The 15,235-nt window shown below is 41.0% G+C and overlaps 1 long non-coding RNA gene across 1 annotated transcript in view; it reads right to left on the bottom strand.

Annotated features, from left to right (window-relative positions):
• Positions 1–2,807, bottom strand: part of LOC132662324 (uncharacterized) — a 46,217-nt gene extending 43,410 nt beyond the window's left edge. The window contains exon 1 of the long non-coding RNA XR_009602568.3: positions 2,689–2,807. This is a non-coding gene — a long non-coding RNA (uncharacterized LOC132662324). The remainder of the gene's footprint in view (positions 1–2,688) is intronic.
• Between the last annotated feature and the right edge of the window lie 12,428 nt (positions 2,808–15,235).

Below are 15,235 nucleotides of genomic sequence, written 5' to 3'. Positions count from 1 at the left end.
TGTCACAAAATTTTTTAAACATTTATGGTGTCTTTCCTGGTATTCACAGAGAAAAGATACTGAATATGATTTAAACTTTTTTTTGTTTTTTGTTTTTTGTTTTGCCTTTGAGACAGGATGGTCATAATTAGCTTCCATTATTGTACTTTACTGTCACAAATACAGGGCTGTGCTTACATTTTAGCGTTTCTTTCTTATTTCTCAGTAGGAGTTTGTCAAATATCACCCCTCCTGATATGTGTGCTCACCTCAAAAAGCCTTTCATTTTCTTTTCCATTCCATCTTCTAATGTATGCTTCTAATATACTCTAGTCTGAGAGACTAGGTCATTAATCTTATTAAATGTGTTGGCTATGGTAATGGGTAAAGCGATCAGCGAGGGACTAAAATTCCCAAACGTTAGTGTGCACAAACACTGCTTGGGGAGTGTGTAAAATACAGATGCATGGGACCTACTCTCAAATCTGGAAGATCTGGAATGGAGACTAAGAATGGTAACCAATTCTCCATGCGGTTCTGAAGGACGTTTTCTCCTGTCTGTCATTTAATAACACCAGTGTAGGAGCAGGATACGTGTTTCATGCGTGAAGCATATGATATCAATTCCATATCTTTTAGGTTGTTTACTTTAGATTCTACAAGAGGCAACATGGTTCAGTAAATAAGATTTGGAGTCAGTCACACCTGGAATTAAAATCCAGTTATGTTACTTTCAAGTTAAGTGACCTTGGAAACAGGTTCTTAACCTTCCTCATCATCATATCGTGTGGGAAATGCTTCCTCACCTCATGTCACAGGGCTGCTATTTATGATGAAACGCCATCATGCCTGTGACAGTATCTTCATATACTGTATAGTTCCATACGGTTATTTAGAATTTTATAGTTTGTTGCTGCCAGAACAGTTACTGAGAGATGAATCAATTATTAGTTTTCTGAAGCTCAGTGGCTTTCCAATTGGTGTAGCCAAAATGCCGCTAAACTAGCATTCCTAGCTGCATCAGCAACCAAGATAGGACATTCAAGACCCGGACACCCTGGCTATCAGCCCTTCAGGGCACATCAAGAGCCAAATTTGTTCAAGACCTTGCCAGAATGCGGGAGAAACACACACACACACACACACACACACACACACACACACCACAAAAGTGAAGGGGGAGCAAGGTGGAGCCTGCTCCCGGTGAAATGAAAATTGAAGGGTTTTCTGCTGCAGATTCTTCCTCCAGGTTTAACACCTGCTCAGTCACCCAACCCTCCCAATTTGAATAAGTGATTAACAACTCATTAACAGATCATTAGCTAAATCAGCCCAGTGTAGTGAAGAGGACCCAGGTTCACTAATTCCCCTGGATTATCACCAAATGCAGACCAAAAAGGAAATTAAATATGGCTGATAAAAATGCGAGCAATTATGCTATTTTTATATCAGGGTGGGGGAAAGTGGTTTGTAGAAATGACTCTTCTTCTTTCCATCCAGGAAAGCAGGAGTTTGGCCCTGTACTTGTTACGTTCCTGAGTATAATTCAGGAACCGTTTTACTACCCACCCCCTCCCCCCATCTCAGATTTTCCCAAGTGGCTGAGTGGATGCCTGATTACTCCTGGACCATTGGGTATTTCAGGGTTTTTTGGGGGGGAGGTATTTCAGGTTTTTAAAAATTAATTTATTTCTAAAATTCCAGCATAGTTAAAATACAATGTTCTGTTAGTTTTGGGTATACACTGTAGTGATTCAACAATTCTGTGCAATTTTGTTCAATAATTCTATTGATGAACACTTGGATTGCTTCCATATCTTGTCTATTGCAAATAATGCTGCAATAAACTTAGGGGTGCATATATATCTTTTTGAATTAGTGTTTTCATTTTCTTTGGATAAACACCCAGTAGGGGAATTACTGGACCATATGGTAATTCTACTTTTAACTTTGTGAAGAACCTCCATACTGTTTTCCACAGTGATGGCACCTGTTTGCATTCCCATCAACAGTGCATGAGGGTTCCCCTTTTTCCATATCCAGGTTTTTTTAAAGTTTATTAATTTATTTATTTATTGAGAGAGAGAGGCAGAGAGAGAGGGAGAGAGAGAATCCCAAGCAGGCTCCACACTGTCAGTGCAGAGCCTGATGCAGGGCTCGAACTCACCAACCATGAGATCGTGACCTGAGCCGATGTCAGACACTTAACCAACTGAGCCACTCAGGTGCCCCTCTCCATATCCAGTTTTAAGTCTCTTCTCTCAATAGCTCCCTGTGCACATGTCAGATGTTGGTCTGGCTGCCCAATGACTGCTTTCTGCACTTCATATAAGAAATTAACTTTTCCATTTGGTTACAGTCTGGTGAAAGAAGGGGCAGATGACACAAACTGAGCCAGTCAGATACTCCCTTCCTGGATTCAATTTCTTGCACAGAGGTTCAGAAACACTGAAAATGGTGGCCCAAATTAGTCACTTGTCTTTCCTGCCTCGTCAGGTACCTTGGTTTCTGCTTATTTCCAAACCTGGATCTCCAACTTCTCCTTGACTCTGAATCCCCATTAGCTTTTCCATCCATCGCTTTTACCCAAGCCATTCTGAATCCATTTCTCTTGCTTTCCACTAAAGAACTCTGATAATGTGGACGTTTTCAAGGAAAAGAGGAGAGAGACTGAGTTAAGTCTTAAAAACTGGAATCAATTGCTCTTACCTTTCATATTTTGATGGCTTTTTGTCTGAAAGTCTTCTCCAGCTCAGAAGTGGTCACCACACTCCTTACATTTGGCCGTCAGCATAGCTGATTGTTTTATCTCTAGATCGTACATAGATTCTGTCCATTTGTCTCAGTCTTTGCTGCCACTTTTGCCCCCCTGCTAAATACTTTCACAAGACTGCTCCCAGCCCCCACCCACACAAGTTAACATAAATTGGATTATCCTACTAGATTAGTTAACCATCTCAGTGACTTCCTATTGCACTTAAAATAAAAATCCTGTTTGACCTACTGGTTGTCTCTTTATGTCCAGCCTCTCTCATGCCTTTCCCTCACTGGGGCCATCAGACACATAGCACCCTTTCAGTTCCTTGGACAGGCAGAGTTCTTTCCCAGATCAGGTCGTATGAAAACGTGATGTTATTCCTCTTCACATGAATATTTCCCTTTTATCCTTTAGATAGTAGTTTAATGTGACCTCCAGAAAGAATCCTTCCCTGATCACCCTATGCAAGTAAATTTTGTTTCTATTAAAGGACTCACAAACTTGTGATTACACACTTATTTATTTTTGTCTGCTTATTGACTATTTTCTTCATTAGGAGGATGAGCAAAAATTATAGTTTGTTCACAACAGTCTAAGTCTATGCTGATTATCCCAGCAAATTATTACAGGTCATTTAAAATGCCCAGGTTTGAAAGGTCACCCTAAACTTCAGATGATAAGCATCATGAGAGCAAAACCTGGTATGGTCTTTTTGTTATGTTGTTCTTATTTCTAAAAATTTAACCAAGACCTGTTAAGTTCTTGGGCGAAGAGTCCTCTTAGGGACCTCGCGAGCTCATGATCAAATTATCACCATGAAAAATCTCACAAAAGGCATTTTCTGGAATATTGTAACACTGTAATCTCCATCCCTAATTTACAATGGCCTGCAAGATTTTTTCTCTCCCTCCTGATAAAATCTTGTATTTTCCCATCCTTCCTAAGCTGTTAAAATTGGATTAAATGAATAAAAAAAAATAATGCCACCATTCTCCTTTGTTTCTTATTCGCCATCATCTTTCTCTTCCTCTTCTTTTTAAAAACTAATACAATCATTTATCAGACCATCAGAGCTTTGCCTCTCTTAATCTTCCACAATGTACTCATCTTTCCCATATCATCTCTTTAAAATTATACCCTTCTAGAGTGCCTAGGTGGCTCAGTCAGTTAAGCATCCAACTTCAACTCAGGTCATGATCTTTTGGTTCATGAGTTTGAGTCCTGCGCCCGGCTCTGTGCTGACAGCTCAGAACCTAGAGCCTGCTTCAGATGCTGTGTCTCCCTCTCTCTCTGCTCCTACCCCACTCACACTCTGTCTTTCTCTCTCTCAAAAATAAATGAACATTAAACATTTTTAAAAATTATACTCTTCTAGGTTCACACGCTTGCTTCCTTACTGACTTCAGGCTTCCCACCCAATTTCCAACAATTTGAGCTTTGTAGCAAAGCAGTTAAAACCACAAACAGGTTCCATAGTACCCCTTTCCAGATTACTATTATTTCTGTGCTGCTTGTTAGCTTTGTGACCTCGGGCAGGTTACTTAAACTTTAGAATTCCTAGTTTCTGATATGTGAAGTGGACATAATATTACCATAGTGTTATTATGAGGGTGAATCAAGACATGTATGTAAAGTATTTAGTGCAGAGCCTGGAACAAACAAATTGATTGATGAATGGCATCACCACTACCACCCTCCCCCCTACCCCATCACCATCATGATCATTATCATCATCTTCATCATCACCATAATTGTTATATGAAACACTTACTACAGTGCCTGGGAAAAGTAGACTTTCCATGCATGTTATCATTATAGTCAACAACACTAGCATCCATCCTGACCACCCAAATGATATCCAAGAGCTCCAACATTCACGACTTCCTGCATCTCCATTCACATAGCGACTACCTGAGTCTTAACAGCGGTAACAGCATCAGACTCTAAATCCTATCTTCACATAGTGGCTCAATTTTAATTGTTTCTTTTCCTTGCTTCCTTGCTTTTTCTCCCTTCCTATTTATCCATCTTTCTTCCCTCCTGATATTTACACCTATGCCAGCCTAGTTTCAAAGATATATATATATATATATATATATATATGTATATATATATATATATACATATATATATATCCCCAGAGACTTAATTTGCTTTAAATTCTTAGCAGAAGCATAATTTAAAAAAAAAAAAAAAAACAGAATTAGAAACTATTTAAGAAATCAACTTGGATAGTTTTAAAAATACTTACAAAGTCATATTTAGTATAATCCTAACCTAATAACCAGACACTAGGATGGCCCCAAGTGGATCTTGCCTCCTGTATCCACACCAGGGTCTAGTGCCTATCTTTGAGTGTGGGCCTGGACCTAGTGACTCGTTTTAGTCAATGGAGTAAGAGAAATTTGATGGAATGTCACTTCCATGGCTAGACAGCAAAAGCTTGTGACTTCTGTCTTGCTGCCTAAATCTCTTCTATTGTCTTCTTAGACTGCAGGCTTTGATGAAACAAACTGTCACAGTGTTTGAGACCAGCATGATAAGGAAATGAGGGCAGTCTTTGACCAGCACCCAGTGAAGAACAGAGGGCATTAAAACAGCCAGGGAGCAGCTAAATCCTGCAAACAACCACAGAAGTTTAGGAGTAAAACTTTCCCCAGTCAAGCTTTGAGATGACTACAGCCCAGTCAATGACTCTATTGCAGACTCTAAGACACTTGAGTGGAACGTCTAGTTGAGCCGGGCCAAAATAGTGTGACATTTGAAGCTGCTAAGCTTTGGGATCATTAGCAAGAAGATCACTAATGGACCGGGGTAGCCTTTTATATTTCGTCTTTCTTATCTCAAATGCAGGGTGTTACACATACGTGTTTCAAAACCCTGATGCCCGAATGCCTGATGTCTCTCTTACTATCAGCCTTCATTTTATCTTCACTGCTGCCTGGAAAGAGTTGGACTTCTTCATGAGTTTCTTTCTGCGACTCTACACGCATTTCGAACTTGCTCTACACCAGCATTCTCAGCCAATAACCCATCCTGCGTTTTTAGTGAGGAGTTTAACCTCGGGCATTCCTGACTCTCCCAGGTCTCTTCTCGTAACTTTGGTGTCTCCCTGTGCTTCTAAACATTCCCCGCCTTTCCTTCTCTATTACAGGATGCCTTGGCTCTCCTCCTTTCTGACGACCATGCTTCTACTTCTCATTATTTTATTCCCTTCTGCCTTCTCCTGGGCTTTGTTATAGCAATTCAACTCTCCTCCCTCTGTTCATTTTTCCCTGTCCCTATCTAGCAACACCTATTCTTTTGACACAGATATTGTTATATCTCCCTATCCTTTAAAAAATAATAATAATGAGCCCCAGCAAATACAAGTTATCTTTGTACCCTAAGTTCTTCCATTCTTTATCAGGAATGGTTGACACTCACTCTTTCCCCCCTACCTTGGTTTTCTCATTTCTTTCTGCAACCATTTAAAAATGGTTTAGCCTACTTTCCTAGTAGAGCTGCTGTCCCAGCGATATGTAACTTCTAATAGTCTCTCTTCAACTTTCATCGTATCGATACTCTATCCCCTACAGTCTCTTTGAAACTTACAATTATGTATTTGGGTCCTCTGATCATTGCATTTTTATCTCCAGTTCTGGGCCTTCCTTTTCCGTTCCTTGAAAGGAGACCCTAGAAAATATTCTGTCCTCTGCTCCCCTTTATATATTTGTCCTTTGAAAAAACATATAGCAAGCACTTTCTGTGTTCTAGACATTGTGCGATACTATGCCTATTTGTTGCCTTAGATTTTTTCCTTTCTCCTTTGCCTGCATCCTTATTTTGTTTTTCACCGTTGCCTGGAAATTGATATATGACTCTCTTGTTAATGCTCCATGGAAGCCCTTGTGATCACTCAATTTCACATTTTGTCTCCTTCAAACATCAAACTTTCTTCATACTTTTCGTCTCTCTTGGCTTCTGACTAAATCAGTGTGTCACGTGCATTATTTCTTGCACTGTTTCCTCCATTCCGTCCCTCTGCCATCACCCTACCTTATGTCAATCCCTTATTGATCCCTTCCTAAGCCTCTGTGATAATCTAACAACTTCTCCTTCCTTCAGCCTCCCTGTGTTCCGTTCTGTTCTTTTCTGTTCTAGCCCATTCCAGTTCTTTCTATTTTTTCTCTCCCTCCCCCCCCCCCCACCTTGCTCTCTCTTCCCTCTTCATTCCCTTCTCTTCCTTTTTCCTCCCTACTACCGCCATCAGATGAGTTTCTTTTACTTACGGTATCTCAAAGGATTTGTTCTCAGACTTTGTTTACCAATGCAAGTCGAGAGACTCTGATTTAACTGGTCCAGGATGGGGCCCAAGCATTGGCATTTTTAGTTTTAATATGCAGCCAGAGTTAAAAAACACTGACTCAGGTCATAGGAGAAGCACTCGTGTTTTCTCATCGATCACTGAATGAAGCCCCACTTTCTTATTCTGGCATTTAAAAAGGTCCACACTATAGTTGCAAAGTTTAAAAAATCTTAATTCTTGGTACATTTTCATACAGATACTTATCTGAATAAACTATCTGCTACAGTCATACATTACTTGAGATCTCCTGTAAGTATATGTCTGCTCATAAAATTTCCATCACCTAGAATTTGCAATTATAGCAAACTTGATATCACTGCCTCATCCTCATTTCTCCACTTGTCAAAATTCTAGTTCATGCATTCAAAACTCTTACAAGGTGTTAAGAAACAAACTAAAACTCCAGCACTTAAAAATTTGGGTAAAGGGCATGGACAGATATTCATAAAAGATAAATTGCTCATGGCTAATCAACTTATGGAAAAAATTACTGAATCAAGTACAGATTTAAATGGCAATAAGATACCTGCTTATTTCAAATAAAATAATAGTGTTTTTTTAAAGAAAATAATATTTAGTTCTGGCCAGGAGCTCCTGAGACTAGGAATTTCATTTACTGTTATTAGGAATATAACTTGTATTTTCGTTTTTGCCCAAATGTAATGAGAATCCTAAAATCATTTTTGATCTAGTAATTTCACTCATATAAATTTATCCTGAGGAAATGATCAGAAATTCAGACAAGGATTTATATGTAAGTTAGTTAGAAAAATGTTATTTATCATAGCAAAACAGTGGAAAAAATGAAATGTCCAATAATAGGGCAATAGCTACATAAATCACTTACATGTTGGAATGTTTCCATTAGAAATAACATTTACAAAAGACACAATGATGTAGAAAAATATGTTTGATTTCAGTGATAATCATCTAACAACTTCTGTACAATATTGTTTGCAAAGGGGACTTATTCGTTACTCACAATGTTCTCTTCCTTACATGGAATGAGAGATACATCCATTAAGGATACTTCTGGTCTTTCTCTGCTCCCTCACACACTTACCTCTTGAAAGGAATAACTTGAGGGGCACCTAGGTGGCTCAGTCGGTTGGGCGTCCGACTTCAGCTCAGCTCTTGATCTCACGGTTCACCAGTTTGAGCCCCGCATCAGGTTCTGTGCTGACAGCTCAGAGCCTGGAGCCTGCATTGGATTCTGTGTCTCCCTCTCTCTCTCCCCCTCCCCCTCTCATGCTCTGTCTCTCTCTTTCTCTAAAAAATAAATAAACATTTTTAAAAATTAAAAAAAAAAAAAAACAGAAAGGGGTAACTTGAGAGAGGGGTGAATTTGAACACTCAGTTCTTCCTTTGTTTTTCTCTTTTCGTATCTTTTGTTTCGGCTCAGAGAACTCACACTCTGTAATTTCCTATATGTTAAAGTTTTGCAGGGGCAGTCCCTAAAATAAGGAGTCTCATAGATGTCCAGCGTGTGGGTAAATCTTCCAAATTTTGTGTTCAAATAGGCTGACGGGTTATGTGAGCCAGTATGTATCTAGGTACATAACATCACCTCACTTAATCCTCACAGAAGTTCAGAGTAAGTCGCTCTTCCCATTTTGCAGATGGGGAAATTACGGCTCTGGAGCACATTTATTCACCTAACGTCCCCTAATTAGAAAACAGACTGAGAAAATAGTAGGCTTTAGGTCCATCTGCCTGCGGAGCTTGTGCGTTTAACTTTTAGTATCGCCGTCTCCCTGGCTGAAGCCGCTGGGTCCCACTTACCGGCCAGCAAACAACAAACAGGCAAACAAACAAAAAAGACAACACAGCAACACCTGAATGTGGATTGTAGGAAAGGGACTGACTTTCAAACACTTCCGTTTCCGGAATTTCTAGGAGCCTTCAGGTGGAACTTGAAGTGTGGGAAAATTACACAGCAAACATTCAACTTGCAGGTGCTGGCGGTGCAGGCTGAGAAGCCTGCGGTGAAGGGCGATTTGTGGGAAGTGCTGCCCTTTCCCCTTCCTCCCGCAATGGTGGAGAAGAACAAGGCCCCGGGAGTTCCCTCTGCCACTGGGTGTTCTTGGGTAAGAAGCTGCCTTCAGAACTCCAGTAATTGCTTGTAAATCCTACTAAGCCCTGGAAACTCTTGGTCCTTTTGTTCCGCTCCGATGCGCTGTGAGCTAATAAAGCAGAACGAGACGCCGGTTCCTGGAATCATCTCTTGAGAATTAAACTCCCCAGTCAAATGCAAGTTCGTTCCCATCAGACGTGACGGCTTAGAGCAAACATCCATTGTCCAGGGGACCAGTGCGCAAATGTGTGTGCAGCATGCTTTCATTTGCGCGGGAGCAAAAAGTCCCCGGCGCCTTGTGTGGTCACATGATCAGCGGGGCGCAGCGGAACACAGATCGGAGACTAAGTCCAGGAATAATCACACGTCTCTGCAGTGTCAAAAGGCGTTTGAAAAGGGCTCGTTTGCGCATAGTACTGAGCTGCACACGGAGCCTCAAGGACTGTACCATATGCTTACCATCTCAGAATTTACAAAGTTTTCAACATGGCTCCACTCCCATTGAGAAAATGGAGGGCGAGCTCCAGAGTAAAACAAAAGCAGCACCCCCCCACCCCCACTTTGTCTCTGCTCCTATTAGATACTATGAAGTAATGAATACCAATCCACACTCTTGTCCGCTTACAGCTTTCACTCCATACCCACCATGGATCCCATTCCAGATGCAAAGTCTCACTGGAGGGGCTTCCTGGTTCTTTGTATTCGTCTGCATTTCTTTCCTCGACTTGTAACCTAAACTCTATAGAACCCTTGAGAGAAATCTTTCAGAAACAGTACTTCCCATCAAGCCAGCCTCCTACCTATAAGCTATCAAATAATCGTTCTTCAGTTATTTGCAAAGTCCAGACATGTCAACCTAGCATGCGAGCTTGAAAAATCATCTAGGGGTATACTTTATCACCAATATTTCATTTCATGCTATTGTTACACACAAAGTTTTCCAGCAAGGATAGATTTTTTATTGTCTCCCAAGCATACCAGGTTGTGTTCTCTTAATATATACATATATATATATATATATATATATATATTACTATTCTATCATATTTTATATATTAGAGCTCAGTATATTTTCATCAGCCTAGCCTTTCTTCTCCCATCTTTTCTGCCCATCCAAATTCCATGCTGCTTTAGTATCTCAAACCTGAGTAGGAAGCACTATCTCACGGAATAGCCTAGTAAGTATGTAGATCTTTCCAAGCATGACAATGTTGAGTCTTTGGGAAGCAATGTCTTGTGTTTCGCAGGATAGTTTAAATTATACACAAATACTAATGCAGATTGGTGTTTTTCATTATCGTCTAAAAGGAAAAGAAGAATTATAATAATCGAGGCTTTATTCTGCAGGAGAGATAGACGAATGAAAGTAAGGCTGACACAGGAGGTGATCTTATGATCCTTCAGGTAGATATCCAAGGGCATATGGAAATAGAATGTTTCCCAAAACGCATCAAGCGTGTTGACTTACTTTTCTGCTGGCTGACATGAGGCTAAATGATATATGTAATCAGAGCAAAACTGATAGGTGTCCTTAATGATTCTGATGTTCTGGATATGAGATTTTATTTTATTTTATTTTATTTTATTTTATTTATTTTTTAATGTTTATTTTTGAGACAGAGAGGGACAGAGCATGAATGGGGGAGGGTCAGAGAGAAGGAGACACAGAATCTGAAACAGGCTCCAGGCTCTGAGCTGTCAGCACAGACCCCGACGCAGGTCTCAAACCCATGGACCGCGAGATCATGACCTGAGCTGAAGTCAGACGCTTAACCGATTGAGCCACCCAGACACCCCTGGATATGAGATTTTAACAAAGAAAATAGTGGGAATAACCAGTGTTGCTTTTTCAGCTCCTTTTCCAGTTCAAAGTTCGAAGTTTGGCAGGGAAAGTAAGATGTGAGTGGGAAACAGCTGGCTGTAGAGATGGTGTCAATGCAGGATTTGTTTTCCTGGACCACAGCTTTCCAGAACAAAGAGTTCCTGGCAGGAGATGGTGCTCATCTCACAGGGAACGTGGGAGAAGAGTGGCTGACCCGACCAAAGTGCTTGAAAATGAAATTTGTAGAAGAAAGTGAAAAATGTCCAAATAAAACTGCAGAGCCGGATGCTCTTGAGAATAACAATGACACAGAAAGAACCATCACGATGCAGGTTCTACTCTGTTATTTTTGAGAGAAAATGAGAGGGCAGAAGATCAAGAGGCTCTGGCCCCAGATGTCTATATTCCAGTACAGGTCAGCCCCTGTCTTCTTCCCCCAGGTTTGCTCTTTGCCAGCCTTTTGCAACTGTACTTGTTGGCGTGCTCTGGCTGCAGACCCAGACTGTTTAGACTTCGGATTCGATTCTGATGGGGGTGAAATGCAAGTCATATGCCTAAAACGTCTCAGTCTTGAAACCAAAGGCATGCTGCGCCTGGTGGCCCACCTCCATTGCCAGGCTTCTAAATGTCTCTGCTCCAGGCTTTCTGTGCTATCAAGGAGACAGATCTGAAGGGCCCAGTGGTGAGCTTGGGACCTGTGGATAGATCTCAGCTCAACCTGTGCTGACCTGCTCTGTTGAACTGAGTTTCTGCCTTGGTTGCCTTCTTTAAAATATCCTTGGTTGAATCACTTAATATTTTACCCTTTCTTTCTGGGGGTCAAACTGGCATGGAATCCCACGCATGCCATTGACTAGTCTCTATGTCGATCTCCTTATTTATAAAATGTGGATTATTGAATACTGTAAGTCTTAAGAAGTTACCACCTGTAACAGCTTAGTTCAGTGCTTCATTGATCCTTCACTACTCCTATTCATTTTATCATGATTTTCATCATTATCATCAACCCAAGGTTCTTCCTAGTTTTTCTTTTTTCCCCCAAATTGGTCAGATGCTGGAAATCCAAACACTTATTTATGTACGGATCTCTCATTGCTTCTCAAAGCCCCACCCATTGGCATATTCATTTGCCACTTGGAATTTGTTCATTAGGTGCTGTTCTTGCATCCTGGACATTTAATACCATTGTCCATCAGATCCGTTCCTACTTTAACATTATGCAGAAAATTGTGGTCCATGCTTTTCAGCTAGGTAAGAGCCACACAGCATTTCCTTGCACCCACATAAATGGGTCTCTACTTACCCCCAGCATTTTACTCTAGTCTGCTGGCCTCATTATGTCAGCTCACAAGCATGGGAAAAAACAAAATCAATGGGGATTTTTTTTTTCACAAGACAAAAGATACCATTTCATAGTCAACCCTGAGGTTTTAACTGGGTGACATTAATGACTGGAATGTGGTAAGAAAGAAGAAATGCTTATTTGAGAAGGGTGGGGGGGAAAGATCATGCTAAGTGTATCAGAGATTTATATTCAAGTACTTGAGGACTTGTCACGGAGACTTAGCCATGTATTTGTTCTGTGTGATTTTAGTCAGCAGATCTAGGACCAATGAATAGAAATTGTAGGGGGTCTAGTGTCAGCTAATAAAAGATGAGCTCTCAAAGTTGGTGAAGGGTAGTATGAGACGGCTCTAAATCTTGATCTTTCTTCAGGATACGACAACAACAACAACTACCTTAAATAGTTATCATGATCATAATTAATTAATTCCCCCTTGAGTTTAGGGTCAGTTTAACAGTGTGATCTCCATGTTATGTCTTCTATGCCCACACCTGGGCCTTTCAGCCTCCAAAAGTAAAGTTATTTCTAAAGGCAAAAGTGTTCCTAATGCACATGAACGCTATAGGCGTAGAAATAAAAATATACTCTGAAAGAGGACTTCAACACATGGGGAAAAGTCAGCAGAATATCCTACATCCATAACAGAAACCAGTTCTTCTTTGAAGCCTCCAAAAAGTATGCTTACCCCTCTCACTACTTTGGGTGCTGAATTCTTTTATTCTACCTAACCTCAGGACATGGCTGAGATTGGTCTAGTTAAAGGAATAGTTAGCAGATGTTTGGAGACCTAAAGCCAGATCTGCTCACTTGGTGAGACAGCTGCTGGGGGCGGAAGGTCGGTTCGGCACACAGAGCACTGTGTCCTAATATGAGGCTGGAGCAGAGCTTTCTTCCAGCCCAGGTCACAGGTGACAAGCTCAGCACAGATCTAAGTTGCCAGACCAAAGACTGGTTAAGAATGTGCCTGAGAGCAATGATAAGGAAATCCTGGAATGGACGGTATTCAGAAATCAGGGTGGGCAAGAATCTGTTATCAGCCACAACTCTACTCTACCTCTCCAGCCCCCAGCCTCTGGTTTAGGGGAGGAAATCAGTCACCCGAAAAGGATATTGAAAGAAATCAAGACCTACAAGGACAATGGGATTAGTGAGGCTATGATAACACAAAATCGGGTAAGGTGCCAAACAAGCAAAAAGGCAATAGCCTTTATTGCCAGACACCAGGTATGGGGTAAGGGGATGGGGGAGGGTTTAGGTATGAAAAACCAGGTAGAATCCCAGTTACCAGGATCCAGAGCTGACCACAGACATCCATATATTTCCCTGAATCTCTATGTTTCCCTGTCTCAGTTCCCAGTCCTGATCATGGGACTAGTGAGACAGGCAATACCTCCATTCTACATTAACTTGGGCAGGGGGGCGGGGGGTAGGGGGGGCAGTTAGGCACTATTTTGTCATAGTTGAGAGCACAGACTCTGCAAGCCAAATTGCCCATTTCAAATTCCAGCTCTGCAAGTGAGTGGTCTCAGAAAGCTACTTAACCTCTCTGTAGTCCATTTTCCTCATTTGTGAAATAGTAATAGTAATAATACCTATGCTATACGCTTGCTTCAGGAGTAAATGAGTTAATGTAGGTAAAGCTATAAGAATAGTGTCCAATACGTAACTGGTTATGATTGCTATCTAACAAATGCAACAAAAAAGGGAAGAGGCTTCTGCTGAGAGTAGTTATGGTACAAACACTTACGTCCCAAATGGGGACATGATAAAGATAGTGGTCATCGTTGGCAAACACTTTGCCATTAACAACTAATTCTTTGAACTTCATCACCTCTCAGGATCTTCTTCATTTCCTCTAGGTGTCTGTCTGCTGCCCCCTGTTTGCAATTTCACTTAATCAAGGAAAGCTTGACTATGGTATCTTAAAAGGTCTCAGTCATGTAACATTCTACTCTGAAGGAGGCCACATACATGAGACCCACTGATGAATGGGTGGAAGAGGGTGGGGCTTGGGGGATAACCCAAGCTCTTGATTGTGCAAATGGGATACAATCCCTTCCAATCATCTTTGATGTTCTAATCCTTTAACACAGAATAGAAATAGAAATATATGTGTCCTGTTTATGGTTTTATGATCCTTGTACTAGGACATACAGAGAAACAGAACCAATAGAAGGTCTGTATCCACATCCATATCCATATCCATATCCATAGCCATAGCCATAGCCATAGCCATAGCATATCCATAGCCATATCTATATGTATATCTATACTCTATCAAAAAGAGATTTCTAGGTATCTATCTATCTTCCTATAGATATATATCTAGAAAGAGATTTATTATAAGGTGTTGGCTCACAAAATTATGAAGGCTAAAAATTCCCTCCATCTGCCATCTGCAAGCTAGAGATCCAGAAAAGCCAGTGGTGTAGCTTAAAGGCCTGGGAGATGGAGAGCTAGTGGCGTAGATTCCAGTTCAAGGCTGAAGATCTGAGAACAAGGAACACCGAGGGCAAAAGAAGATCAATGATCTAGCTCAACAGTCAGGCAGAGGGTGATTCAGTCCTCCTCAATCTTTTTCTTCTATTAAGTCCCTCAGTGGAATGTATGATGCCCACCCACAATGGGAGGGCCAACTGCTTTACTTAGTCCCTCAATTTCAATGCTGATCTCTTCTAGGAACAGCCTCACAGACACACCCCAAAATAAAGTTTAACCAGCCATGTGGGCATCCTTGGTCCAGTCCAGTTGACCCATAAAAAAACCATCACAATCCTCAATGGTCATGGCAGAGCCAATGTTGTTTAGCAGGAATACCATGGGCCCAGCTTAAACCCTGAACCAATCTTAACTGGGTATCCTTGGGTCAGTCACCTCATCTTTCTGAATCTCCATTTTTTTAAATCTCT

Source organism: Panthera onca, chromosome D1 (genome assembly GCF_046562875.1).
Source record: "Panthera onca isolate mPanOnc1 chromosome D1, mPanOnc1 haplotype 2, whole genome shotgun sequence".
Lineage (NCBI taxonomy): Eukaryota > Metazoa > Chordata > Mammalia > Carnivora > Felidae > Panthera > Panthera onca.
The sequence above is the reverse complement of the archived record's forward strand: the minus strand, read 5'-3'. Positions and strand labels throughout refer to the sequence as shown.